Here is a 15390-nt window from a genome sequence, read left to right as displayed (position 1 = left end):
ATAAAATATATTAATTCAGATCAACGGTTAAAATAATTGGAACACCAGTATTTTTTGATACACTTAAATTTTTTCCTAACTTATTATTCAAGGTTTCCAAAATCATATTTGGTTTGCATTGGAAGTCAATGATTTTTATACCATTATAGGGTTTAACAGAAAATATTTAAAACAGACATATTGTATTTTTCTTTTTGCGTTAATCAGAATTGCTTATGCATAAGGCTTTCTTTTATATTAGTGTACATACTCTTGTCATGAAATTATAGAGTTTAACAGAAAATATTCAAAACAGACATTTTGTATTTTTCTTTTTGCGTTAGTTAAAATTGCTTATACAGAAGGCTTTCTTTTATTTATACTAATGTACATACTCTTGTCATGAAAATTTTTTTTTTTTAATATATTTAATTTTAAATTAAATTTAATTTATTTTTTTATTCATGCAAATAATAAATAATAAAAAAACACAAAATAATTAAATTAAATAAAAAAATATGTTAATTTTTGTAAAAAATATGCGTACACATTTTTTTTGTTTCTAACATTAATCAATGTATATTTATAGATTGTATCTATGTTTTTGTATCAAATAAAATTTAAATATTATTTTTATAAAAATTTTTATCCAACTAAAAAAAATATAAAAAACATAAATAATAATAAAGAGATATCAATTAATTAAACAGTTCCTAATTATATTTATCAAAAACTTTTCTATAGGTGAGAACTGATACTAAACGTAACCCAAGATAAGATAAAAAATAAAAAAAGGAATTCTTCTACCTCAATTTGATTTCCTGATGCAACAGCTAAGGAAATCACTCTACCTCATCTGTTCACACTCAAGTTTTTCAAAGAAACTCAAAGAAGTTTTCATTCATAAAAAATTAAAGAAAAAGTGGCTACCAGGTTTTAGAGGATTTTTATACATTTTAAGTTTAAAACCCTAACCCATAAGTTCACTAGAATAAAAAAATGAGTCAAATCATAATTGGGCCTAAAACAAACAAAACAACAAAAATAAAATAAACATAAATTAAATTCTAAGAAAGCGATATCTTTTTAATTCATCTTGACTAATGAGAGTCTTCAATGCATCTTGTAAATAGTAAGATGTTTGACTTTTGATAATTGTTAATTATTGTCTTGCCTAATTCTTGATACATCTCCTGAACATATGATTTAGCCATGTTTGCAAAACATTCTTTTATTCTCTTAGTTGTTGCTCTTGTAATTGGACCAATTGGCATATGATAGTTCTCAGATTGTCCCATAGGATTCGTATCATTCCCTCCCTCATGAAAAAAGATTTGTCCTCGAATCTGCATCCAAATCAAATGGAGATAGGTCAGAGACATTAAAAGTAGATGATACATTATACTCACCTGCAAGGTCAATGTTGTAAGCATTATTATTGATCCTTTCGAGCACATGGAATGGACCATCACCCCTAGGGTCTAACTTAGATTTTCTTTGAGTAGAAAACCTCTCCTTTCTCAAATAAACCCATACCCAATCACCAGGTTCAAAGACAAGTTGTCTTCGACCTTTATTCACTCGTTGAGCTGTCAACTTATTTTTCTTTTCAAACAACTCACTTGCTTTCAAGTGCATTACTTTAACTTTTAAAGTTTTACCTTCTACATCCAAGCTAACAACATCACTCAAAGACAAAGGTAATAAGTCCAAACTAGTTAAAAGATTAAAGCCATACACAAGTTCAAAAGGAGAAAAACCAGTAGAAAAATGAATGGTTCTATATAAGCAAACTCAATAAAAGGTAAGCAATCTTCCCAAATTTTCAAATTCTTACCAACAACAGCACGTAATAAGGTCTCTAGTGTTCTATTTACTACTTTAGTTTGACCATCAGTTTGAGGATGACAAGTAGTAGAGTATAATAATTTTGTGCCTAATTTATCCCATAAAACTTTTCAAAAATGACTCAAAAATTTTACGTTACGATAAGAAACAATGTTTTGGGGAATACCATGCAAACGCACAACCTCTCTAAAGAACATATCACCAATATTTGTTGCATATCAATTTTATGGCATGCAATAAAATGAGCCATTTTACTAAATCTGTCTACCACAACAAAAATGCTATCTCTACCTTTTTTAGTTCGAGGCAAACCAAGAACAAAATCCATAGAAATATCAACCCACGGATGCATAGGAACTGATAAAGGGGGCATACAAACCATATGGTAAAGACTTAGATTTAGCCTGTTCACATGCAATACACTTAGCACAAAATTTTTTAACATCTCTACGCATGCGTGGCCAGTAAAAATGTTCAGATAACACATCCAATGTCTTATGCACACCAAAATGACCCATCAAACCCCATTGTGATCCAAGAACAAGTAAGTCTCTTATAGAACAAGCAGGCACACAAATTCTATTACCACGAAACAGAAAATCTTCATGTCTATAAAATTTGTCAAATGCACTATGTTCACAAGAGGCAATAGCAGAAAAGTTAGAATCAGTTGCATACAACTCCTTTAAAAACTCAAATCTTAACAACTTAGAAGTAAGTGTAGTAATCAAAGCATACCTCCGAGATAAAGTATCAGCAACGACATTCTCTTTACCTTGTTTAGAGGCAATCACATATGGAAATATTTCAATAAATTCCACCCATTTAGCATGTCTCTTATCAAGCGTACCTTGTCCTTTTAAGTGCTTCAGAGATTCATGATCCGTGTGAATCACAAACTCCTTAGGTAAGAGGTTGTGTTGCTGATAAACCTCATTTTTAGGTTTATCTTGTGCTCAATTTAGAGGATTTTATCACCTTTCACCTGCATTTATTCAATGAAATAGCATGATTTCATGATTGTCTCCTAATTTGTGCTTAAGTGTGAAAACATGCTATTTAGACCTTTAATGTGTCAATATTAATTCACCTTTGATTCCACTAGATGCCTTGATATGTTTGTTAGTGAATTCAGGATGGAAAGGCTAGGAATGGATCAAAGGGATGGAGAGGAAAAGCATGCAAGTGGAGAACTCATGAAGAAACAAGGATTTGGGATGCGCCCATGGACGCGCACGCGCACTAAACGCATATGCATGGATCGCGAAACTCCAGGGATGTGTACACGTACATACCGCATACACGTCGATGCTCGCACGTGACCCAATTAAAGTGAATCCACTGGGGGCGATTTATGGGCTTCCCAGGCCCAAATCCAACTCACTTTCTGAGCCTATTTACATGCAGAAGTCAAAGGGGGTCACGCATTAGACACCATTAGATAGTTTTAGTTAGTTTTAGTTAGAGTTAGTTTCTAGAGAGAGAAGCTCTATCTTCTCTCTAGAATTAGGTTAGAGGTAGATTAGGAATTCTTAGATCTAGGTTAATTTCATACTTTGATTTACTTTTCCTTTTGTAATTCTTGTTCTTCTACATCTCCTCTCTCTAGTTTAGCATTTAATTCTTGTAATGCTCTACTTTTATGTTGATGCACTTTTGTCTCTCCTATTTTCCTTCTAATGCAATTCATGTTTTGATTTTCTTTATTGCTTAATTGAATTGTTGTTAGTAATTTCCTTGCAATTGAGTAGTGTAGATTTACTTTTATTGCAATCTTATTATACTTTCCTTTTATGCCTTCCAAGTATTTGATAAAATGCTTGGAAGGATGTTAGAGTAGATTTTTATGCTCTTGGCTTGGGATGGTAACTTAGGAACTCTTGAGTCACTAATGTCCAAGTAATTGATGATTGGGAGCCGTTGACTCTAGCCATCACTAATTGATTTAGTGGATAGCTAGAACTTATGGACTTAGATTGATATAGCTCATTTGACTTTTCTTTACTAGTTAGAGGATAATTTAATGGGATTGATCCTTGCCAATTCTCATGTTGTGGTTAGTGATAAGGATAGTGATCCTTGACCACCAAACCTTGCCAAGATCTCTTTTTGTCATTTGATTTCCTTTGCCATTTGTATTTCTTGTCTATTATCTCAAAACCCCAAAACATACCTCATAGCCAATAACAAGAACACTTTATTGCAATTCCTTGGAAGAACGACTCGAGGTTTAAATACTTCGGTTATTAGATTTATTAGGGGTTTGTACTTGTGACAAACAAATTTTTGTATGAAAGGATTATTGTTGGTTTAGAGACTATACTTGCAACAAGATTTCATTAGTGAAATTCTACACCATCAAAATCCGTTCATCAAAATGGCGCCGTTGTCGGGGAATTACAATGGTGTTATGCTATTGTTTATTGTATATATGTGAATATTGTGAATAGCTTGCTTGTTTGATTTAGTAGTTAGATTTTATCTCCTTGTTTTTGTGCTTTTTATTTTTGTCTTTGCTATCATGAATTCTCACTTTGGCTATGAGTTTGGTTCTAACTATGTTGTAGGAAGTGGAGATTACAATGAAGAGATGCATCAAGGATGGGATAATCAAAAGTGAGAGGAGCCATATGCATATGATCAATCTTCATGGCAACAACCTCCGCCAATACACTATGAACAAGAGCCATTCTATGATGCACACCAATCCAATAGCTATGGTGAATCCCCTTGTGACTTTCAAGAACCGCCACCATACGCCTATGAGCCATACCCTCAACATAGCCATCTACTATACTCACAAGCCCCCTTTTCACCAATCACCTTCATATGACCCTAATTCTTACCCACCATATCAATAACTATATGAGCCATATGAACCATACATAGAGCCACTACCATTCCAACCTTAACACTTTCAAGAACCACCCCTTCCATACTATTACCAAGATGAACCACCTCTAATGTATGCAAATTTTCAACCACAAGATGACTTCTACTTTCCACCACTACCTTCCATAGAAGAATATTCATGTCCATCGATCCAAGAGCCATATGATCCTAATCATGTTATCCAAGCGGAATAAGAGTCAAGGGATCATCTCAAAGAAGCATTGGATCAACTTCAAGCAACCATAAATTGTGTTGTGCAACAAGTGGAAAAAGTGGAGAATGTTGAACCGCCACAACCATACCAAGAAGAACCACTTTCCTACTATGAACTCTTCCTCCAAAATAATGAACCATTCCATCCACCCCAACCTCCAATGGATGACATTCTTGATGTCCTTGTTCAAGAACAAGAGGAGATAAAAAGGGAGGTACTAGAATTCACGGCCGTCTTGGGCAAGGTAGTAAACCGATTAGCCTCCCAATGCTTGGACACTCAAGGAACTCCTATGGAAACATGTGGAGAATTAAATGAATAGCATAGCATGAATGAGAGATTGAAAATGCCGATGGAAAATGAGGAAGTTGCTTTGTGTTGGAACAATTGGAGGAAGCTATAATTGTTGAAGAAAAGGAAGAAGTGGTTGAAGACTTAGGAGATGCGGAACCTCCATGGGAACCTAGAGTTGAAGAAAATCCCTCCAAGATGATTGAATTTGATGCTAAGGAGGAATGTGCACAACCTCCAAAATAATTTTTGAATGAAGATTTGGAGGGAATGGAGGAAGAATTGAGTTCCCTTGGTGATGAAGATCATGCATCCAACCTTCTTGGTGGTGAATCCTTTGATTTTAAAGAACCTTCTCCCAATGAGATAGAAAGCAATGTGGAGGTAGATCTTTCTCATCTTCCCATTTATGACTTGAGTGATGGAGAAGAGTTAGATGAAATTGATGAACAAAGTATTGAAGTTGAAGTAGTTTGAGAAGAGGTGGAGGCAACCAAGGAAGAACACAAGGGAGTAAAGCTTGCAAGGACATTGGAAATATCTCTCCCCAAGCCATCACTATCCATTATTTCATTCAAGTGGGTAAATTCCTTCTACTTAAGCTTCATTATTCCACTTGAATATGATTTGCTTGAGACGGATGATCAACTTAGAAAAATTTGTTGCTTTAAGAGCAAAAGGGAGATAGTTAGTGGTTGGCAATGTAAATCAAAGCACATGATGGCTACATGGTCAAGGCTTAATTGCAAGGGTTAGTGCAGAACTAGATTACTTGGGTCTAGGATGATGTTTGGTTTCTTGATTGAGAATTCATCTTACATGCCACCTAGATGGACTAATAATGATCAACTTCAAGACGGGTGTGAAAATAAAGTTTGGGATGCCGGATTACAAGAAGAGGATCAATTTTGGGAGTCCCAAACTTGTGAAGAACTCCATCAAGACTTGGTGCAACTCATGAGAAATCTTGGGGCACAATGGAGAACCAAGCATTGATGAGAGTTCCAAGAAGAATTTAAGCACAAGCCACCTTGAGAGGAGCTCCCCATAAATCCAACTTAAGGACAATAAACAAAAGTGCTAGGTGGGAGACACCCACCATGGTAAATTCTTTTCATTTGTCCCTTTTGTACATATTGGTAAAAGTAGTTTAATTTCATATTTTGTTTGGTTTGTTGAGTTTATTTGGTAGTTTAATATGTTGAATAAGGTTTTATGGTGTTTTGGTAGCTGTTTGGAGGTTTGAAATGCTTGGTTTGGTGCAAGAACTTGAAAAATTTTGAAAAACAGAGCACCAACCCACGCGTACGCGTGCCCCAAGCATTTTTGACCATCCATGCGCACACATCACTCACGCGTACGCGTGGATCCAAAAGTTTCATCCCTCCATACATCCACCCGAGAGTTGCGCCTACACTGTGCGAACATTGTGCCTGAGGCACAAAACCAACCCACGCGTAAGCGTGAAGGATGCGTACGCGTCGACTCTCTGGTTTGCTATGCACGCGTATGCGTGACCCACACGTACGTGTCGCCGCCATTTCGCCACCACCCACGCGCACGCGTCACTTACACGTACGCATGGACAACCTTCTTTCTTCATATCCTTTTCTTCTCCTCTTTCCATTTTTTCCCTTCTCCTTTCTTCTTCCCTTCTCCTACCCTTCATCCAACACTTCCAAACACCATTTTTTAACCACTTCTTTTAGTTAGTTAGTTGATTAGTTGTTTAATTAGTTAAATTTTCATTTCATTTTCTCTTTTTCATACTAAGTGTTGAATTATTAATCTTGTTTACTGTTCACTGCTACTAATCATTGATAAGATGTTATCTTAACATCATTGTTGTTAACATCTATTGTTGGATTCCATTGTTGAGGTTATATTTTGTTACTTGGTTTTGAGTTTTTCATGTTTGATATCTTTTCATACCAAGTGAATGCGAATTGCCTTCAAGCATGTTAGATCTTTTTTGAATTACATGATTTGGCCACCATGTGATTTGAATCTTATTCTTTGATTAGGCAATTTCTTGATGGATGATGTTGTGCATTTATCTTAATGCATTGTGTTTCTTGATCATATGCATCCATATATTTTTAGCTTGAACACTTTCATGCTTCTTTATTGCTTGTTTGGTTATCTTGACCCACAAGTTTAGAGCATCTCAAGCATAGTAGAATGAGTGAAGTGCATGTTCCTTTTTGTGTACTTGTGACATAGCCCTCTATGATAGTTTGTGTATTCTAAACCGCGCGCAACTTAGAATGCACACTTACTTTTATTGACGTCACACATTGGGTCACTCATTTCATTCTAGTGATTTACCTCATTCTAACAATGTATGCTTCCTTTCTTTTGCATTTACTTTTCTCATTATCCTGTATTCTAACTTCAGGATGAGTCACTATAAGCAAAAATGGAAACGGAAGAAAGAACACGCAGCAACTGGTTGAACTACTAGCTGAAAGTAGCAACTCGGCGAGTCGCCGTACACCCCTTGCTCATCTTTGAGTTCACGGAGGATGGTGCAAACTTTTAAGTGTGGGGAGGTCGTCCGACCGTTCGGTGTTCTTGGGTGAAAAAATTTCTAATCCCAACAATTTTGCATTTCATTTTTTAGGTCTTTTTAGGATTTTAGTTGTATTTTCTTATTTTGCATATATATATACATAATAAGCTTAGTTAAAATAATGAAATTCTCCAAGAAAAATATTCTTAATAGGGCATTGGCACCCCAATTGATTTGAGTAAAAACTTTTCATAGAACTTGCTTGAATCATATATATTATGGAACATGTTTTGAGCTAAGAACACAAGCTTGTGAGTTTTGAGCCTAATGGTGTGGTTACATCTTATAACCACTTATCTTCCTTCTTGTGTGCATTATTCTCTTTCTATAATTGTAATCTTTGACTTGTTTGATTCTCTATGTCCATTATTTTGTGTATTCATGTATTTATATGATTAAGGCCATTATTTCATTAGCTCACTTATCCAAATAGCTTACCTTTTATCTTCCATTGTTAGCCAACTTTGAGCCTACGATTAACCCACTTGTTCATAATTTTAGCACATTACAAGCCTTAAAGCGAAAAACAATAAATGTCATTTATTTGGATCTTTGATTAGCTTAGGCTAGTGAGTGTGTATATTGACGTGGCAGAAATTGGCAGATTAAGAAATTAATATGAGAAATACGTTGCAAGTACAGTTCTTAACCAACAAAAATTCGCTTATCAATTTAGAAGGGTTGTCACAAAATTTGAATTAAAATACTGGGAGTATGAATCCCAGGTCGTCTCCCAATGAGTTGCAGAAAGGTGTGCTATTCTATTAATCAGAGGTTTTCCAAGATGGTTTTGAGTTTGGTAAACAGAAAATTAAATCAGAGAATTTATGTAATTTAAATAAAAATCTTGACCGGGAGTAGATTAATCAGAAGTTCTATCCTTGTTGGAGTTTGATAAACCACTATTTTATGGTTTATCTTATGCTCAATTGAGTGGTTTTTATCAAGCCTTTGCACACTTATTCATACTATTTGCATGGTTTTACAATTCCATCCCAGAATTTGTTCGATGATTGAAAACTTGCTTCCTAGAGTCTTTAATTTGTGTATTTTAATCATCTCTTATTACCATTCGATGCATTGATATGTGTGTTAAGTGATTTCAGAGATTACAGGGAAAAAATGGCTTAGAGGATGGAAAGGAAACATGCAAAAGTAGAAGGAATACAAGAAACTGAAGAAACTCCTAAAGTTGTCAGCCTGACCTCTTCACACTAAAACGGTCATAACTTGAGCTATAGAGATTCAAATGATGCGATTCCAGCTGCGTTGGAAAGCTAACGTTTGGGGCTTCGATTTGATATATAATTTGCCATAGTGGCCATATAGCTAGACAACGTGAACGCGTGCTCTACGCGGACGCGTCGCAGTGACGAAAATCAGCGTGACAGATTTCGCAACCAGCGAATCCTGGGCTATTTCTGGCCCAGTTTCAAGCTCAGAAAACACAGACTAAAGGCTGCAAAGTGGAGGAATGAAGAGAGACAACTCAATTCACTTTTCATAATTTAGATGTAGTTTTTAGAAAGAGAGGTTCTCTCCTCTCTTTTAGGATTAGGATTAGGATTTATCTTATTGGGATTATTTCTTCATCACAGGTTCAAATGTTTCTTTTATTTATTTTCTCAATCTGACTTATGAATTTCTCCCATGTTGGATGTGATTTCTTTTATTAATAATTGAGGTATTTCAGACATCTGATTTTTATTTAGTTTCTTATATTCTTGGCTTTAGTTGATTAATTGGTGACCCTTGAGTTGTCAAACTTATCGTGATTGATAATTGTACCTTTGCTAATTGATTTAGATTTCTATAACTCTAGTCTTTCCTCAGGAGTTGACTAGGACTTTAGGTGTTAGATTGATTAGTCCACTTGACTTACCTTCATAGTTAGAGGTTGACTTAGTGGGAGCAAAAATATAATTCTCATCACCATTGATAAGGATAACTAGGATAGGACTACCAGTTTTCATACTTTGCCAAGAGTTTTTCTTTGCTATTGATTTAATTCCCTGCAATCTATTTTTCTTGTTCAAAACCTTTTTAAAAGCCAAAAATACCGTTTTCCATAATCAATAATAAAACACACCTCCCTGCAATTTGTTGAGAAGACGACCCGAAGTTTGAATACTTCGGTGTATAAATTTTATTGGGTTTGTTACTTGTGACAACCAAACATTTGTACGAAAGGATTTTCTGTTGGTTTAGAAGCTATACTTACAACGCGATTACATTTGTGAATTTCTTTACCGATAGGAAATCCATTCGTCAAAATGGCGCCGTTGACGGGGAATTACAAATGTGTGCCTTATTATTGGTTATTGTAAATATTTATATAAAAAAAATTTCAGATTTTAATTTTAAAATTTTTATCTTATCTTAGTTTTAAAATTTCAAAAATTAATTTTTTTTCAAAAATCATATCTTTTTCAAAATCTTATCTTATCTTTTTTTCAAAAAAAAAATCATATCTTTTTCAAAATCTTATCTTATCTTTTTTTTCAAAAATCATATCTTTTTCAAAATATTTTTTTTATTAGTTTTTGTTTTTATTTTTTCCCACTACTATAAACTCTCACCCCTTTGACTATGAGTCTGGTTACAATTATGTTACAGGAAGAGGAGATTACAATGAGAACAGGCATCAAGGTTGGAACAATCAAAGATGAGAGGAGGCACAAGGATTTGATCAACCCTCATGGCAATAACCACCTCCAATGGACTATCAACAACCATTTTGTGATGCATACCAAACTCTTTTGATTATCAACAACCACCACCATACGCCTATTAACCCCCTCATCAACATAGCCTTGGACCACCATACTCACAAGCCCCCTACAACCATTCACCTCCATATGACCCTAACCCATATCCATCATACCAACCACCCTATGAACCGTATGAATCATATATAGAACCACCCCAATTCCACCCTAATTACTCCCAAGAACAACCACCTCAATATACACCATCTCCATATCCATCAATCCAAGAGCACTATGATCCTACTTATGATAGCCGAGCGCAACAAGAATCAAGGGATCGTCTCAAGGAAACCGTGGAAAAATTTCATGCAACCCTTTGCCAACTGGATCAAGCGATAAATCGATTACTTTCCCGACGTTCGGACATTCAAGGAACTCCCATGGCTTCATGTGGAGAATCTACTGAAGAACGTGGCATGAAGGAGAAGTTAGAAACTCCGGTGGACAGTGAGCAGCACGATTTGGTATTGGAACAATTAGAAAAAGTTACGCCTGCCATTGAAGAGGAAGAAGTGGTTGAAGACTTAGGAGATGCGGAACCTCCATGGGAAACTCAAGTCACAGAGCCCCCTTCTAAGGAGTTTGAATTTGATGTTGAGGAGGGTGTACAACCTTCAAGGCATATCATGGTTGAAGACTTTGAAGGGGACGATCAAGAGATGGATTCAATCATTAATGAATTCTTATTTATATTTGAATCCTCTTCCATTGGACTTAACATGGAGACTAAAGAAGAAGAAGCACAACCTTCCATGCCCTTGGTGAACAATGAAGAAGATCATGAATCAGAAGGAAGCTACCAAGAGGAAGAGGTTGAAATTGAGGAAGCTTACAAAGAGATGGAAGAATTCAAGGAAGAGCACAAGGGAGTGGAGCTTGCAAGTTCATTAGAAATACCTCTCCCAAGGCCATCATCCTTCACAACATTCGAGTGGGTAAAATTTATATCCCTTAGCTTTCTAATCCCACTTGAATATGGGCTACTGGAGACGGATGGTCAACTTAGAGCTCTTTGTGGCATTAAGAGTAAGAGGAAGATGGTCAGTGGTAAGAATTGTCCTGCAAGGTTCATTATGGTTGGAAGCTTTAAGTTTAAATGCAAAAGTTGGTGTAGAGCTCAATTGAATGGGTCTAGGAAGTTGTTTGGACGCTTCAGTGAGAATTCTAAAGCTGAACCACTCGGATGGAATCATGATAATCAACTTGAAGACGGGTGTAGAAACAAGATTTGGGATCCGGGAATATATGAGGATCAAATTTGGGAGCTCAAAGCTTGTGAAGAACTCCATCAAAGCTTGAGAAATTTACTTGGTATTGATAGAGCTTATTGGAAGTCCAAGCATTGGTGGAAGTTTCAGGATGAGTTCAAGCACAAGCCACCATAACAGATAGCTCACCAAATGTCCAACTTAAGGACTTTAACTAAAAGTGCTAAGTGGGAGACAACCCACCATGGTATGATCGTCCCTTTTTCAGTTTTAATTCTAGTCTGCTTTGTTTGTTTTTGAGTTTTGATTGGACCTGGAATCATGCATAACATTCATATTGGCATTGCATTCTGCATACTGCAGTATATAAAAAAAATGGCACGCGACGCGTCCGCGTCATAGGTGCCTTAGGAAGAAAAGAAATTTTGTAGAAAGTCACGCGAAAGCGTGGCTGGAGGCATGCCTTTGGCACGATTTGACCCACGTGACCGCGTCGCTGACGCATCTGCGTCCTATGGGAAAAATGCCTCCCACGCGTCCGCATCACCCACGCAAACACGTGGCCCTGTAAAATTGATGTAAACGTGTGTATGGCATCAAGTTGTGATGGAGTGGGGCTGGAATGGTGCTGGAAGCACAAACCCCATCACGCGTACGCGTCGCCCACGCGTCCGCGTCACTTACAAATCGCGCCAACCGCGCGAACGTGTGCTCCACGCGTCCGCGTCACCTGTGCCACACATCTTATCTTTTCTTCCCCAAATCTAAATCTTTTCTTTCCCTGCTTTTTCTTTTTCTTTCTTTTTCTTTTAATTGGTGTTGGAAATTTATTTGGGTCATTATTTTGCTTATGGATTATTAAGGAATTGTTTAACAATTATATTATATTTTTATAGAGTTGTTTGCATGTTCAATTTAATACTTTCTATACCTTATTTACCATGCATGCTATGTGTTTGTGAAAATGCCTGTATGGCATTGTGCACTATTTTTAGATTTCTTTTATTCTACTACTCTAAATGCTTGATTTTCACAAAACCCTTTTTATATTTTATTAATTAAATATAATTGTTATTACAAATATATTGTTAGTTTGAAAGACTTGGTAATCTAACTTGGACATTGAATGCTTGATCTATGCTACTCATGCCTTTGCCAGCATGCCAATAAATACCTTGCATTTAACTGTCATCACATGCACTTGCTATATTTCCATTGATGACTTTTCACATGTAGTCATGACCATGTGTTAACGTCATTCTTCTTTACTGTGCATTGATTACCACCTTTCCCGTTCTCTTCCTTGCTCTAACCCTTAATGTTTTAACGTCCTTACTCTTTCCCTTTCAGGATGGCCACCAAGAAAGAAAAGGAGAAAGCTACTCCTAAACCACCGGCAAGGAAAGGAATAAAAAGAGCACCAGCTGAGGAACCACAACCCCCATCCACTTGCACATCTTAGCATGCACCGAGGACGGTGCAATCTTTAAGTGTGGGGTGTTGAAACCGACTTCCATGGGTTAGTTACCTTCTTTTCAACACCAATATTCTATTTTCTTTGTTTGTTCATTGTTGCATTTGCATATTTGATTGCATGTTTGTTTGATTTTATGCATTTAGTTACTACTTGGTTGAAGTAATATTTTCTTTTTCAAGAAATTTTTATAGTATTTCACTAATTTAAATTGAAATTTTTTTGTTAAACTTGTTTGGAAGTTGTATCTGGAACATAGTTAAAAGCTAGAACACACAACCTGTGAGATTTTGAGCCTAATTACATGGTTACATTATTTAACCATAAATTTTTATTCTTGTGTATTTTCTTCTCTATAATTGCAATCTTTGCTTTGTTCCATTCGATATGTCCATTATTTAGTGTATTTATGTGCTTGCATATGATTGAGGCCATTACTTGTTTTTGCTCACTTATCCCAAATAGCCTACCCTTTTAATCACCTTTGTTAGCCCCTTTGAGCCTTTTTATCCCTTCTTCTGTTTTATAACTACATTACTAGCCTTAAGCAGAAAAACAAAATAAAAATCCCAAGTTGAATCATTGGTTAGGTTAAGATAGATATTGTGTATAAATTAAGTATGGGGAATTTTATGGGAACATGGGATGAAAAAAAAGGGAACTAAATTGAATAAGTTATCTCAAAAAATTGGGAAGTATGCTCATGTGAAATCAAAATAAATTAAGTTACCATGTGCATAGAAAAAAAGAAAAAAAATTGAGTAATTAAATAAGGGGATACAAAAATTTTTCCAATGCAAAATAAAAAGAACCAATGCACATGGGACAAAATTCAAAAATAAGTTTGATACATGAGCATGTAATACAAAAGTGGAAAAATTTGGGTAGCTAGGTAAAGAACTTTGAAATTATATAAAGTGTGTATGTTAGGTGAGATCTTAGACTAATCAAGGATTCACTTTGTTAGCTCACGTAGCCTTATATATACACCCTTACCATTACCTTAGCCCCATTACAACTTTGAAAAAGACCTCATGATGTTTGCATTGGTATACTAAATATTTGTTGATTGGTTAGATGAAGAACAAAATTTAGAAAGCATGATTAGAGAAGAGCAGAGTGAATTACCCTATACACTTGAGAGACTAGAGTGATATACACTACCAGTGAGGGTTCAATGCTTGATTCTATGTCCCCTACTTTTATGAGATATCTTCTTACAGGTTTACTTGTTTTCACTGTATAATTTGAATTAGTGGAATTTGTTTTATATTTGTCTTGGAGAACTTATTTACTTTTAACCAAGTAGGTAGAAATATTTTTCATGTAGTTGCATTCACAGAGATAGGTTGCATTGCATACTCTCTATCATTCATCTTCACTCCTTTATAATTTTTCTTGAGTTTAGCATGAGGACATGCTAATGTTTAAGTATGGGGAGGTTGATAAACCACTATTTTATGGTTTATCTTATGCTCAATTGAGTGGTTTTTATCAAGCTTTTGCACACTTATTCATACTATTTGCATGGTTTTACAATTCTTTCCCAGAATTTATTCTATGATTGAAAACTTGCTTCCTAGAGTCTTTAATTTGTGTATTTTAATCATCTCTTATTATCATTCGATGCCTTGATATGTGTGTTAAGTGGTTTCAGAGATTACAGGGCAAGAATGGCTTAGAGGATGGAAAAGAAGCATGCAAAAGAAGAAGAAATACAAGAAACTGAAGAAACTGCTAAAATTGTCAGCCTGACCTCATCGCACTAAAATGGTCATAACTTTAGCTACAGAGATCCAAATGATGCGGTTTCAGTTGCGTTCGAAAGCTAACGTCTGGGGCTTCGATTTGATATATAATTTGCCATAGTGGCCATAAAGCTAAGCGATGCGAACGTGTGCTCTACGCGGACGCGTCGCAGTGACGAAAATCAGCGTGGCAGATTTCGCAACCAGCGAATCCTGGGCTATTTCCGACCGAGTTTCAAGCCCAGAAAATACAGATTAAAGGCTGCAAAGTGAAGGAATGAAGAGAGACGACTCATAATTCATTTTTCATGATTTAGATGTAGTTTTTAGAAAGAGAGGTTCTCTCCTCTCTCTTAGGATTAGGATTAGGATTTATCTTATTGGGATTATTTCTTC

The sequence above is a fragment of the Arachis hypogaea genome, chromosome 6, assembly GCF_003086295.3.
Source record: "Arachis hypogaea cultivar Tifrunner chromosome 6, arahy.Tifrunner.gnm2.J5K5, whole genome shotgun sequence".
Lineage (NCBI taxonomy): Eukaryota > Viridiplantae > Streptophyta > Magnoliopsida > Fabales > Fabaceae > Arachis > Arachis hypogaea.
Note: the sequence above shows the minus strand (reverse complement) of the source record.